Source organism: Somniosus microcephalus, chromosome 1 (genome assembly GCF_052327205.1).
Source record: "Somniosus microcephalus isolate GS21.2 chromosome 1, FLI_Smic_1.0, whole genome shotgun sequence".
In the NCBI taxonomy this organism is placed as follows: domain Eukaryota; kingdom Metazoa; phylum Chordata; class Chondrichthyes; order Squaliformes; family Somniosidae; genus Somniosus; species Somniosus microcephalus.
Genome location: NC_140987.1, coordinates 146731859 through 146747345, shown reverse-complemented (window position 1 = coordinate 146747345; position 15487 = coordinate 146731859).

The following is a 15487-nucleotide window of genomic DNA, read 5'->3' as shown; positions in this document are numbered from 1 at the left end:
AAACAGAAAAGGGCACCCAAACAAATATATCAAGGTATCTGTACTATGAGGATACGCTGAATAGCTATTCAAAATAGTTGAGGTGTCAGCCTTGGCTCAGTGGTAGCACTTCCACCTCTAAGTCAGAAGTTTCTGAGTTCAAGCCCCACTCCAGAGACTTGAGCACATAATCTAGGCTGAAAATGCAGTAATGAGGGAGTGGGAGCTGCACTGTCAGAGGTGCCGTCTTTTGGATGAGACGTTAAACAGAGGCCCTGTCTGTGGTCTCAAGTGGATGTAAAAGATCCCATGGCACTATTCAAAGAAGAGCAAGGGAATGCTCCCTGGTGTCCTCAACCGGCATCACTAAAATACATTGGCCTAGAAATTCGGGGGTTTAGCGCCGGTTGTTAAGGCCTGTTTTGATGAAAAAATGGTGGCCGGCTCACTTCCGTCGCTTCTGCAGCAGCAGCCATTTTTGGCAGGTCGGCAGCACTGCCATTGCCAGCACTCGCTAGAGAAATGGAAAGGAGGCAGATCGTAATGTCAATGAATGTGCAATGCTTACTTGATGTACGATCTGCCATTTTCAATGTCACTACTCCCCTTACTGCCCTCTCTTTAGGTGGAGATAAGATATAATAAGGGTAAGAAGTCATTGGTGGGAGTGGTCAACAGGCCCCCAAACAGTAGCCACACTGTAGGACAGAGTATAAATCAAGAAATAATAGAGGCTTGTAAGAAAGGTACGGCTATAATCATGGGAGATTTTAATCTTCATATTGATTGGACAAAGCAAATTGGCAAAGGTAGACTTGAGGAAGAGTTCTTAGCGTGTATATGGGATGGTTTCTTGGAACAATACATTGTGGAACCAACCAGAGAGAAGGCTATTTTAGATCTGGTAATGTGTAACGAGGCTGGATTCATTAATGATCTCGAAGTGAAGGATCCTCCTGGGAAGAGTGATCATAGCATGGTAGAATTTCAAATTCAGTTTGAGGGTGAGAAAGCTAGGTCTCAAACTAGTGTCCTGAACTTAAACAAAGGTATGAAGGCAGACTTGGTTAAAGTGGACTGGGAAAATATATTACAGGGTAAGACTGTAGAAAAGCAGTGGCAAACATTTAAGGAGATATTTCATAACTCTCAGCAAAGACATATTCCAGTGAGAAAGAAAGACTCTAAGAGAAGGATGAACCGTCCATGGCTATCTAAGGAAGTAAAGGATGGTATCAAATTGAAAACAAAAGCATACAATGGTGCGAAGAATAGTGGAAGGCCAGAGGATTGGGAAAAATTTTTAAACCAGCAAAGGACGACTAAAAAAGTGATAAAGAGAGAGAAGATAACATATGAGAGTAAACTAGCAAGAAGTATAAAAACAGACAGTAAGAGCTTCTACAGGTATATAAAAAGGAAGAGAGTAGCTAAAGTAAACATTGGTCCCCTAGAGGATGAGTCTGGGGAATTAATAATGGGAAACAGGGAAATGGCGGAGACTTTGAACAAATATTTTGTATCGGTCTTCACGATAGAAGACACTAAAAACATCCCAATAATGGATAATCAAGGGGCAATTGGGGTGGGGGGGGGAACTTAAAACAATCACTATCACTAGAGAGAAAGTACTAGGCAAACTAATGGGACTAAAGGTGGACAAGTCCCCTGGACCCGATGGCCTGCATCCTAGAGTCTTAAAAGAGGTGGCTGCAGAGATAGTGGATGCATTGGTTGTAATCCTCCAAAATTCCCTGGATTCTGGAGAGTTCCCAGCGAACTACAAAACCACAAATGTAACGCCCCTATTTAAGAAAGGAGGGAGACAGAAAGCAGGCAACTATTGACCAGTTAGCCTAACATCTGTCATTGAGAAAATGCTGGAGTCCATCATTAAGGAAGTGGTAACAGGACATTTAGAAAATCATAATATAGTCAAGCACAGAGTCAGCATGGTTTTATGAAAGGGAAATCATGTTTGACAAGTTTGCTGGAGTTATTTGAGGATGTAACGAGCAGGGTGGATAAAGGGGAACCAGTAAATATCTTGTATTTGAATTTCCAGAAAGCATTCGATAAGGTGCCACATAAAAGGTTACTGCACAAGATAAGAGCTCACGAGGTTGGGGGTAATATATTAGCATGGATAGACGATTGGCTTACTAACAGAAAACAGAGAGTCGGGATAAATGGTCATTTTCAGGTTGGCAAACTGTAACTAGTGGGGTGCCGCAGCGATCAGTGCTGGGGCCTCAACTATTTACAATCTATATTAATGACTTGGATGAAGGGACCGAGTGTAATGTAGCCAAATTTGCTGATGATACAAAGATAGGTGGGAAAGCAAATTGTGTGGAGGATGCAAAGAATTTCCAAAGGGATATAGATAGGCTAGGTGAATGGGCAAAAATCTGGCAGATGGGGTTTAATGTGGGAAAATGCGAGGTTATCCACTTTGGTAGGAAAAATAAAAAAGCAAATTATTATTTAAATGGGGAGAGATTACAAAATACTGAGGTACAGAGGGATCTGGGGGTCCTTGTACATGAAACGCAAAAAGTTAGCATGCAGGTACAGCAAGTAATTAGGAAGGCAAATGGAATGTTGGCCTTTATTGCAAAGGGAATGGAGTATAAAAGTAGGGAAGTCCTGTTACAACTGTACAGGGCGTTGGTGAGACCACACCTGGAGTACTGCGTACAGTTTTGGTCTCCTTATTTAAGGAAGGATATGCTTGCATTGGAGGCAGTTCAGAGAAGGTTCACGAGGTTGATTCCAATGATGAAGGGGTTGTCTTATGAAGAAAGGTTGAGCAGGTTGGGCCTATACTCATTGGAGTTTAGAAGAATGAGAGGGGATCTTATTGAAACATAAGATTCTGAAGGGCAAATGTAGAGAGGATGTTTCTCCTTGTTGGGGAATCTAGAACTAGGGGGCATGATTTCAGAATAAAGGGGCACCCATTTTAAACGGAAATGAGGAGGAATTTCTTCCCTCAGAGGGTTGTGAATCTTTGGAATTCTCTTCCCCAGAGAGCTGTGGAGGCTGGGTCATTGAATATATTTAAGGTGGAGATAGACAGATTTTTGAAAGGTAAGGGAGTCAAGAGTTATGGGGAGCGGGCAGGGAAGTGGAGTTGAGGCCAAGATCAGATCAGCTATGATTTTATTGAATGGCAGAGCAGGCTCGAGGGGCCAAATGGCCTACTCCTGCTCCTACGTTTTATGTTCTTATGTTCTTATGTTAATCACGACCAGCTGACCAAGTGATCAGCAGCAGGAAGGAGTCCCCAGCAGCGCTATTTAAAGGGATCATCAGTTCAGCTTTTCAGTTTGACTGGCTCTGCCTAAGATTCTGCAACTCTTGCAGCTTTCTAAACTTGTTTAAAGTTGCTGAGGTCACAGGGAGTGTTACTGCAAGTGGAGAACGCCTTGATTCTCATTTAAAGGCTTCTGCTCACACCACTTGCTCACAGTCATGGGAGCTCTACTTGCAGTCCCCCTCATGCTCGAATATCTTAGAGAGAGGGAGCGGAGGCAGCGAAGAAGAGGAGAAGCTGCTCGCAGAGGGAGGAGGAGGAGGACCAGGAGGGCTCTCAGCAGAAGGCCTTACCCACCTAGGGTCTTTCGAGAGCACTTCTCTTACCTCCACTTAAACGAGGAGCAATGTATTAGAAGGCTGCGCTTCACCAAGGAGGTGGCCACAGAACTCTGCCACCTCCTGCAACCAGACCTGCAGCCTCAGAGCAGGGTGACCATGGTCCTCAAGGTCAACCTGCCCCTCAATTTTTTTGACAGCAGATCCTTAGGGATCGATTTTAACTCAGGTGTGGGGAATTGTCGGGTTCCCTGAATTTGGTGTTTCCCACACGAATCCAAATGGGTCTGTGAGATTGATGCAATTTTAACTCAATTGGCCAATTGATTTCCAATGTGTGGGAAGCCTTGGCAATTGAGTATTTCCAGTCAGAAAGTCGCAGAATATGATGTCATCATTGCTGCTGCTTTTAAGGTCCACAGCAAGCTTTGCTTTTTCTGCAGGCTTCCAAACTTTACCATTAAGATGGCACAGGAGCCTGCAGGAGCAACGGTCAGCGGGAGGGCAAGAGCTGCCCCCAAATTTGATGAGGCTTCACTCCAGGCATTGCTGGATGGTGCTAGGGCCCACAGGGAGGTCCTGTTCCCTTCTTGAGGGAGGAAGAGGCCTCCCAGTCAGACCAAGGCTGTGTGGCTACAGGTGGCTGGGGAAGTCAACTCCTTGGGGCTCACACAGCGCACCTGGATGCAGTGCAGGAAAAGATTCCATGACCTTCATCGCACTGGAGAAGTAAGTTCTGTATGAATTTTCCATCACCCTCAATCTGATCCCCATTGCCTTTCCTCACCAGCACTCAGCTTTAGCAATCTCTTCCTCCACATCCCACTTGACACTCACATCCATGCACCCTTACCCAGTCCCTCTCTCTCTATGCTCACATTCACATAACTATTCCACCATGCAGCCCTCACACTCCCTCTCACTCTGATGCTTTGAACACAACTGACAACACACAGGGAGGGCCCTTGGTCTTGCAACCTCACCCCATCTTTGTCTCCTTCTAAGTATCTATGCTATGCAATCTCTGCACTCACTCCTTCATTCTCACTCAACCTCCACTTGTCTCCCTCATTGCAGGAAACGAGAGCTCACAACAGGAGAGAGCGAGCCAGGACAGGAGGAGGGCCATCCTCATTAGCCCAGCTCACCCCCTGGGAGGAAGCCGTCCTGGAGATTGTCAGGACTGACAGAGATGTGGAAGTTGGGGAAGGACAGATAGGTGCATCCCTGCAAGCTGGTGACAGAATAGTTTTCCATCTCTCTCATTGGCATTGCATGAGTCGCTGATAATGATTCTGAAGCTACATCATATGGACTTATTATCATCTACAAAATGCAATGTGCATGTAACCTTGGCATCACATCTCTAACTTTTGCCTTGACTCCCCACAGGACCATCGAGAGCCCCCGTCCCACTGTGCAGGAGGAAGAGCCTGAGATGCCAGACTCCTCAGAGGAATCTGCAACCTCTGAGGGCGCAGCATCAGCAGAAATAAGCGCACCCAGCACCAGCGTAGACACTCACACCTCGGTGGGACCTTCGGGACATAGAGTAGTGTTGTCACCTGGTGCATCACAGCTCAAAAGTGAGCATCAGCAGATTGTGGAGACAGGGACAGCAGTGGAGAGTCCTCGTCGGAGGGCGCAGGACTCTGCCAGCTCGGCTCAGCTGCATGTCAACCCTCTGCCTCTGGGTCCATCTGTAAGTTCAGAAGTGATGGAACTCCATGCACAGATGCAGGAGTCTCTGGCAAGTTATACCAATCCTGAGGTGTTCCGTAACCGCAAAGCCTACCAATCACTTAATGTGCAGTTGTTGTGCGACCACGCCCAGCACATCATGATGGTGAATGCCCAGTATCCTGGCAGCAGTCATGGTGCCATCATCCTGCGCCAGTCCAGCGTGCCAGCAATCTTCCAGCCACCACGTCAAACCCGAGGGTGGCTGCTCAGAGACAAGGGGTATCCACTCTGCACCTGGCCGATGACTCCCCTCCGCAACCCCACCACTCATGGCCAGCACTCATATAATGAGAGCCATGCTGCCACCAGGAACATCATCAAGCAGACCATCGGGGTGTTAAAGCAATGGTTCCGCTGCCTTGACTGCTTGGGAGGAGCCCTCCAGTACACACCAGAGCTGGTGTGGTGATTAACCCATTTCGTGGTGATCTGCTGCAACTTCCACAACTTGGCCATCATGAGGACGCAGCCCTTGCTACCACGGGATCCGCAACCACCTCAAGAGGAGGAGGAGGGCGAGGAGAAGGAGGAGGAGGACAAAGACGATGATGAAGAGGAGGGAAGGAGGAGGCAGGCAGCAAATCCCCATTCTGGACGGGCTGTCCGTGAACGCCTCATCAGACTCTGATTCCAGTGAATGAAACCCCAGAACCACATTGTTCGCCACTTTCATATTATACCAACCCTCTGTCATGGAAAATCACAGCGTCCTCCTGGGCACATAGCTAAAATGAGAGCCACCACAAAACACACATTGTAAACAAACATCATAAATTTATCAAATTCAAATCAAAATGACAATATCAACTATTCTTCCATGTGCATTCCCTTAGTGTCTGTCTTTCATGTGCCTTTACCTACTCTAGTGCTCCTACAAAGTGCTTCCCCAGTGGCTGCAGCATGGCTGGTGGAAGGCTGCTGACTTGCAATGGGGAACACTGCAGATGGCCTTGCAGGACAACCTCGAACAGCTCTGGGCCTAGAAGGCCCGGCTGTAGACTGCAGCACCTCGGCATGGGTGGCAGTGGCCTGGGCTGGCTGGGTAATAGGCTGCGACAAGGGCAATGGTGGAGTGGCGGTGTTGGGAGTAGGAATACTGTCAGCCTGAGAGAGGTCAGCAGTTTTTTGCAACACAAACCCACTGCCACTCCCCCGGGGAAGCGCCTCAGCATTCCTAGCCACCTTTTGACACTCGTAAACCCAGAGATGATGGCAGCAGTCTGATCTTGCGTGGCAGCAAGTTGAGCCTGCAGGAGAGCAGTCCGCACTTCCACTGCAGCACTGAGATGTTGGGTCACTTCCGCCTGTACTGCAATAGAAGCCATGACATTACTCATCACATGCAGCATCATGGCTCCGTCGACAAGCTCTCTCCTGGAGATGTCCATCATTTCCATCCTGGAAATCATGGGCTCCAAGCTCCGCACAAAGCCCCGCCCAATGTAGGAGCCGGACTCCTCCATGCTCCTTGACACTGAAAAGAGGCTCTCTGGCAGGCTTGCCATTGCATGTAGCATTTCCGTGTGCATGCCCATCATCCTTCTTCTGAAGGCTGCCCCATCTAGGTCATCATCTGAGTCCTGTGCATCAGAACTCACCCTCCGGGGTGCTGGCACCCAAGCTACCCTTTCCCCCTGGCCTGGCTGCAGGTCACTCGTGCCCGGTGACTCACATGCAGATCCCGCCTCTATGCTACTCTCTAAATTGTACAGGGCCTTGGTGAGACCACATCTTGAGTATTGTGTGCAGATTTGGTCGCCTTTTCTGAGGAAGGATGTTCTTGCCATGGAAGGAGTTCAGCGAAGATTCACCAGGCTGATACCTGGGATGGCAGGAATGACGTATGAGGAGAGATTGGGACGATTGGGCTTGTACTCACTGGAATTTAGAAGAATGAGAGGGGATCTCATTGAAACTTATAAAATTCTGACAGGACTGGACAGACTAGATGCAGGAAGGATGTTCCCGATGGTCGGGGAGTCCAGAACCAGGGGTCACAGTCTAAGGATAAGGGGTAAGCCATATAGGACAGAAATGAGGAGGATTTTCTTCACCCAGAGAGTGGTGAACCTGTGGAATTCTCTACCACAGAAGGCAGTAGAGGCCAATTCATTAAATATATTCAAGAAGGTGTTGGATATATTTCTTAAGGCTAAAGGGATCAAGGGATATGGGGAGAAGGCAGGGACTGGGTACTGAATTTGAATGATCAGCCATGATCGCATTGAATGGCGAAGCAGGCTCGAGGGGCCGAATGGCCTACTCCTGCTCCTATCTTCTATGTTTCTATGTTTCTATGTTTCTATTCCGCACAGTGCCATTTTCGGAGCTGGTGTCTGCGAGTATTAACTGCAGTCTCTTCTTTTTCTTGTTTGTCTCCTCCTTCAGTTTGATCAACATTAGGGACTGGCTGGCCTGCTGGCAGTTCTTGGTATCTGAAAAGAGAAAGGCCCAAGGGTCGGGTTGTGGTGAGGGGATGGGGGGAAAGCAAGATATCCATGCATACACCATTAGCAACTTGTAAGCGAGAAGAGATTGTGGGATGAAGGGGAAGTGGGATGTGAGAAGAAGGATTAGGTATGAGCATACCATCATCATCAGCAAAGGCTTCAACTGTTCCACTGGCCACCGACTCTGTCACTGTCCCTCCAATAATTTCAAGCACCGATTCCTCCAGGTCGGTGAGGTTCTGTGTTACGGCTTGGGCATCTTCCGTCTGCCGTTGCTCCCTCCTGTTATGTACCACCTTTGCCTGCAAGAGAAAGTGAAGTGTGTCAGTGAGTGTAGAGCAATGTGTTTGGGTGATGTGCCTGCCATAGCTGAATAGCTGTCAGTGTGGGCAAGGTGTGAGATTTGGGTGTGAGTGTTGCAGCAGTGGTAAGGTTGTGAGGATGAAGTGAAGCCATGATTCTGAGATATGAGTGGTGATAGCTAGAGATTGTTGGTAGGTGAGTGATGGGGGTGTGATGCTTTGAGCAGTGTGTGAGGCTTGTGGTGCAGATGGTGGGATATGGCATTTGCTGAAGCCTTCATTCACCTTGACCAGCCGTGTAAGGTCATTAAACTTTTTGCGCACTGGATTCAGGTCCTTGGAACCACACTGGTGGCAGTGACGGTGTCAGCTATCTCCTCCCACAGCCTTCTGCAAATGCCCTTGGATGGCCTCTTGCCACCCTGTGGGTACAGCACAGCCTGCCTTTGTTGCACGGCCAGGACCAAGGCCTCCAGTGCAGCATCTGAAAACCGTCTTGCTCGCTCCCATAATCCATGTCTTCATCCACACTGACTATGAGGTGCTTCTGCAACAAAGCACCTCCTCTTTAAGTAGTGCAGAGAGCCTAGGCCAAACATTATTGGCCATTAGACTTCACCCGATATTGGCTCCTCCGTTCAGCACTAAGCCAATCAGCAGCACGCTTAACGCTGTGATCAGCACTGCAATCATTATAGTGAGCAGGCAGGACAAAGTTTACGTGCTGCCTGCACCACTTTGAACGGATGCAAGCAACTAGCGCTGGCCCGTGATACCGCCCGTTTTCGGGCCATATCCAATTTCTAGGCCATTATCTGGTCATTATCTTATTGCTGTTCATGTGACCTTGCAGTGCGCCAATTGCTGCTGTGTTTCCCTACAGTATAACTGTGACTGCACTTTAAAAGTAGTTAATTGGTTCTGAAGCCCTTTGGGATGTCCTGAGGTCATGAAAGGCATTATATAAATGTAAGTTCTTCCTTTAAGTGAGCAGATAAATTGAACTCTTGACAATATACTTGAGATTGGCACAAACTATACATAAAATTACATAGAATTTACAGCACAGAAGCAGGACATAATAGAGTGCAGGGGGGAAGTGAAAAAGGATAAAGGAAGGGCAAAGAGAGTATGAAAAAATATTAATGGGTAACATAAAAGTGAACCCAAAAATCTTTTATAAACATATAAAAAGCAAAAGGATAGTTAAAGGAATGGTGGGGCCAGTTAGGGACAAAAAAGGAAATTTTCTTGTGGACGCAGAGGGCATGACTGAGGTATTGAATGAATACATTGCATCAGTCTTCACAAAAGAAAAGGATGAAGTTAATGTTACAATAGGGGAGGGGAGAGTAGAGATATTGGATAGGATAAAAATAGGATAAAAATACATAGAAAGGAGGTGATAAATATGTGAACAAGTCACCCAGTCCAGATGGGATGCATCCTAGGTTGCTTAGGAAGCTAGGGTGGAGATAGCAGAAGATCTGATCACAATCTTTCAATCCTCCTTGGATATGGGAGTGGTGCCAGAGGACTGGAGGATTCTAAATGATACACCCCGTTCAAAAAAAGGAGAGAGGGATAAACCTGGTAACTACAGGCCAATTAGTCTAACGTCTGTGGTGGGAAAATTACTGGAGACAATTGTCAAGAACATAATTAATTCTCATTTGTGAAGCATGAGTTAATAAGGGGCAGCCAGCAAGATTTGTTAAAGGCAAATCATGTCTGACTAAGCTGATTGAGTTCTTTACATAGGAACAGAGGAACAGGAGTAGGCCATTCAGCCCCTCGAGCCTGTTCTGCCATTCAATGAGATCATGGCTGATCTGTAACCTAAATCCATTTATCTGCCTTTGGCCCATATCCCTTAATACCTTTGGTTAACAAAAAGCTATCAATCTCAGATTTAAAATTAACAATTGATCTAGCATCAATTGCCATTTGCAGAAGGGAGTTCCAAACTTCTACCACCCTTTGGGGGAGAAATTCAGTATCGCCCTGTTTGGGGCGTAAGTATCGGGCGGGCGGGAAATTTTGCGCCCGGCGTAAATTATCGACACCTACTGGTAAATTGGCCTGCTTCGCCCCAGGAGGTGCTTGGAGTGCTAAAACAGGCGCTGCACGACTGTCTTAAGGCGCTAAGCCGGACAAGCGAGGCGCTACCACCGAGGGCGGGCGCAGCGCAGGTGCGGCCAGTTAGCGATTGTACGCAGACACGCTGGCGCCGGTCACCTCTTAAAGGGGAGGTTCGATCTTCGATTCCAGCCACACCCTGCGCATCAGAGCTCTGATTCTCGGCCTGGACAGACCTGCTGCCACATTCTTAAGCCTAGGACCATGGAGAGGGCCAAGGAGCGAGCGCAGCGGTTCAGCGAGGGGGCCTTGCAGGTTCTGGTTGGTGCGGTGGAGCGCAGGCGATCTATCCTGTTCCCGGACAGTGGCAGGAGGCCTCTGCCCAACGACTATCGCAAAGCTTGGAGGGAGGTGGCTCACAGAGTGACCTCCAGCAGCAAGGTGCCTAGGACCCCTGTGCAATGCAGGAAGAAGTTCAATGACCTCACTCGGGTCGTCAGGGTAAGTGCCCTTTTCAGAATCCTCTTCATTCCTGCATGTCGACCTCACTTTATGGCCAAAGGGTCCTGAAAGCTCCAATGCCCAGCCCTCATCCAACACCTATGGCACTTTCAGGGAACTCACACGCACATTCAACACTTTACCTACTGTTAGGGCTATTCGACCATGGGAGGCAGTGCAGCCAAGATCAGGACTTCAGACTGTAAGGGCTATTCGACCATGGGAGGCAGTGCAGCCAAGATCAGGGCTTCACACTGTACTCAGAGCCCGTCCTTTCTCTTGCAGGGCAAGCTGGCGCATAACAGGAGGCAGCAGCAACAGACTGGCGGAGGCAGGCCTCACCTTCAAGCCCTCACCGATCTGGAGCAGCGAGTCCAGCGGATTATGGCAGGCCGGATGATTGGCCCCGTTGCCACTGGAGATGCTGACCCTGCTATGGACAGCAATGGTAAGGTCATCACCTTTTTGACCTCTCTCCTTCCACTTGTGCCTCACACCAGCATCCTTTGCCACTATCGAACCAATACAGTACATTGCAGCACTCATGCCTCCCTCGCTGCCACCCTGTCCTCACGCTAAAGCCACTCTTGTAACTCCCTGCTTTCAGATGCTGATTCGCCAGGTGAGGAGGCGGGCCGTCAAGCTGCCACTGTGAGTGACTCTGAAGGCGACGACGAGGAGGAAGCCGGACCATCAGTGCCACCCTCAGCCGAGGCAGCCCATGGCCATAATGGGGACACATCTTCCCTGGAGGGGAGCAGGGGGGAATGGTCTGAGGAGGGTGAAGCTCTGGGGCCCAGCGGTATGCAGCAACGCGGGGGGGCGGGTAGGGAAGCTCGGCGGCCTTCTCCCCGGAGGGAGAGTCTGGCCTCGAGTCCTGCTACAGTGAGCGCAGAAGAGGTGCGGCTCCAAACTGAAATGAGCGCCCAGGCGGAGCACAGGCACACTGAGCTCATGGCTGCAGTGGCAAGGATGCCCGAATCCATTGAGTCACTGGCAAGGAGCAGGACTTCGGCGCAGCACAGGCGGCTGCCACGCAAGTGCTTAGTGCTGCAATGCTGTCAGTGGCTGGTCTCATGCAGATGCAGATTAAGGCCACACGAGCACTGACTGCTCCCACCCTCACTGGATCGGGCACGAATCGCCGGGGCCCTCGCCGCACCGCAGCAGGCCAGCAGTCTGTGCTTCAGCAGATTGCTCCGCATGCTGCAGTGCTGCCCCGTGGGAGTGCCAGTGTTGTCCGAACAGGGAGTTGCTGTCCTCTCTCAGGATGACAGCATTCCTGCTGCCAACACTGTCACTTCTCCACTGCAGCTGCCACCACCTGTAGGACAGACTGCTGCCGCCCATGCAGAGTTGGAGCAGTCAGCAGCCGGGCCCTCCAGGCCCAGAGCTGGTCCAGGCCGTCCCTCAAGGGCATCTGCAGTCTCAGTTTCTGACACTCAGCAGCCTTCCCCCAGCCTTGCTGCAGCCACTGTGGTCCCATTGCGGAGGAGCTGTGTAGTGTCGTGTATAATAAGACACAGACTGCAGGAGAACGGTACAACAGATGTTTACTCAACGTGGCTCACACTGGAACTGATCTGTACAGATTACTACTCAGTGCTATATACAGGTGTGGTCACAATAACAAAAAGATTGATTAAGAAAGGGAAGATAGATTATGAAAATAAATTAGCAAAAAATATAAAAACAGATAGTAAGAGTTTTTATAGTTATATAAAAAGAAAAAGGGTGGCTAAAGTAAATGTTGGTCCCTTACAGGATGAGACCGGGAAATTAATGGTGGGAAATATGGAGATGGCAAAAACACTGAATGAATATTTTGTATCAGTCTTTACAGTAGAAGACACTAAGAATATCCCAACACTGGACAAACAGGGGGCTATAGGGGGGGAGGAGCTAAACACGATCAAAATCACTAAGGAAGTGGTACTCGGTAAAATAATGGGACTCAAGGCGCATAAATCACCTGGACCTGATGGCTTACATCCTAGGGTCTTGAGGGAAGTGACGGTAGGGATTGTGGATGCATTGGTTATAATTTTCCAAAATTCCCTGGACTCAGCAAAGGTCCCGGCAGACTGGAAAACTGCTAATGTAACACCCTTATTTAAAAAGGGCAGTAGACAGAAGGCTGGAAACTATAGACCGGTTAGCCTAACATCTGTGGTAGGTAAAATTTTGGAGTCCATTATTAAGGAGACAGTAACAGGACATTTGGACAATCATAATTTAACAGGACAAAGTCAGCATGGTTTTATGAAGGGGAAGTCATGTTTGACAAATTTGCTGGAGTTCTTTGAGGAAGTAACATATAGGGTGGATAAAGGGGAACCAGTGGACGAAGTGTATTTAGAATTCCAAAAGGTATTTGACAAGGTGCCACACAAAAGATTATTGCGTAAGATAAAAAATCACGGGATTGGGGGTAATATTCTGGCATGGATAGAGGATTGGCTATCTAACAGAAGGCAGAGAGTTGGGATAAATGGTTCATTCTCAGAATGGCAATCAGTAACTAGTGGTGTTCCGCAGGGGTCGGTGCTGGGTCCCCAACACTTTACAATCTATATTAACGATTTGGAGGAGGGGACCGAGTGTAGCATATCAAAGTTTGCAGATGATACTAAGATGGGAGGGAAAGTAATGAGTGAGGAGGACATAAAAAACCTGCAAGGGGACATAGACAGGCTAAGTAAGTGGGCAGAGATTTGGCAGATGGAATACAATACTGGAAAGTGTGAGGTTATGCACTTTGGCAGGAAAAATCGTAGAGCAAGCTATTATCTTAATGGCAAGAAACTGGAAAGTACTGAAGTACAAAGGGATCTGGGGGTCCTGGTGCACGAAACTCAAAAGGTTAGTATGCAGGTGCAGCAAGTGATTAAGAAGGCCAATGGAATGTTGGCTTTCATTGCTAGGGGGATAGAATACAAAAATAGGGAGGTATTGCTTCAGTTGTACAAGGTATTGGTGAGACCACACCTGGAATACTGCATACAGTTTTGGTGTCCATACTTAAGAAAAGACATACTTGCTCACGAGTCAGTACAAAGAAGGTTCACTCGGTTAATCCCAGGGATGAGGGTATGGACATATGAGGAGAGGTTGAGTAGATTGGGACTCCACTCATTGGAGTTCAGAAGAATGAGAGGCGATCTTATTGAAACATATAAGATTGTGAAGGGGTTGGATCGGGTGGATGCGGGGAGGATGTTCCCGATGATGGGTGAAACTAGAACTAGGGGGCATAGTCTTAGAATAAGGGGCTGCTCTTTCAAAACTGAGATGAGAAGGAACTACTTCACTCAGAGGGTGGTAGGTCCATGGAATATGCTGCCCCAAAAAGCTGTAGAAGCTACATCATTACATAAATTTAAAACAGAAATAGACAGTTTCCTAGAAGTAAAGGGAATTAAGGGTTACGGGGAGCAGGCAGGAATTTGGACATGAGTCTAGGTTCGGATCGGACATGGCCCTGTGGGTAGCGGAGCGGGCCCAGGGGCCGTGTAGCCTGATCCTGTTCCTATTTCATGTGTCTAATTCTGTTAGATTCAGGAGATGGTTCTGTGATAGTAGATTGGCGGTTAGGATCAGATCAGCCATGATCTTATTAAATGGCGGAGCAGGCTCGAGGGGCCGATTGGCCTACTCCTGCTCCTATTTCTTATGTTCTTATGTTCTACTGCAGTATACATGAGCTGTAAAAGATAGTTCCCCACTTAAAGGTATATACATTACAATTCCTCCCCTTTTAGATTAACAGTACCACAACACTCATTTAACAATTAAATATCAAACTAATTACAATTAACACTTTTAACATGCAACATTAGCTGAAAATAGTCTATTTATATATTCAGTCTTTGGGGAGGCTTCCTGATCCTTTCTGGATAGCGCCTTTCCCGAGTGTCTTGCTCTTGGTGCGGAGGCGATTCTGGCCCCCTGTCGCCGGTTGGTTCATCAGTTCCCGATGCTACTGTTTCTGGGGTAGATGCGACCTGTACGTCGGGTTCATCACCAGGTACGTATGGGCGAGGCATGGGGTTGACTTGTTCCTGTGACTCTAGGATCTGGTCAGCATGGCGTCTCACGATGCTCTCCCCAAAGTCCACTGTGTACATTAGTGGGCCCTGCCGTGTGCATATCGTTCCTGGCTGCCATTTTTCTGTTCGGTAGCCATGGGCCAACACTGGTTGCCCTACATTGAAGCTCCTTGTTGGCTTCTCATGGATGTGCTGGAATTGCTTACTCTCAACATCTCTTCGTATGTTTGGTCTGAGCAAATCCAGGCGAGATCTTAACCTTCGGTTAAAGAACATCATGGCTGGGGCCTGGTTGGTGACTGCATGTGTCGCATTCCTGTAGGCGAACAGGAAATTGTCCACCTTGTGCTGCAGCGGAATGTTGTCATTGTACATAGCCTTTATTGCCTTCTTAAAGGTTTGTACGAACCTCTCAGCCAATCCATTTGTGGCTGGATGATACGGGGTGGATGTGTAATGCCTTACCCCATTCTTTTTCAAGAACCTCTGGAACTCCTCGGACACAAACTGTGGTCCATTGTCGGAGCAAATCTGTTCTGGCAAGCCATTCCTGGCAAAAATGGTCCGTAGGACTGCAATAGTTTTCTCCGTGGTGGTGGAGGACATTTTGATGACCTCAGGCCATTTCGAGTGCGCATCCACGGCTATTAAAAACATTGAGTCCATGAATGGACCAGCAAAATCAATGTGCACCCGTTGCCATGGAGATGAGGGCCACTCCCATGGGTGTAGAGGGGCCTGTGGTGGTACATTTTGGACTTTCTGGCATCCTGAGCAGCTCTTGGTC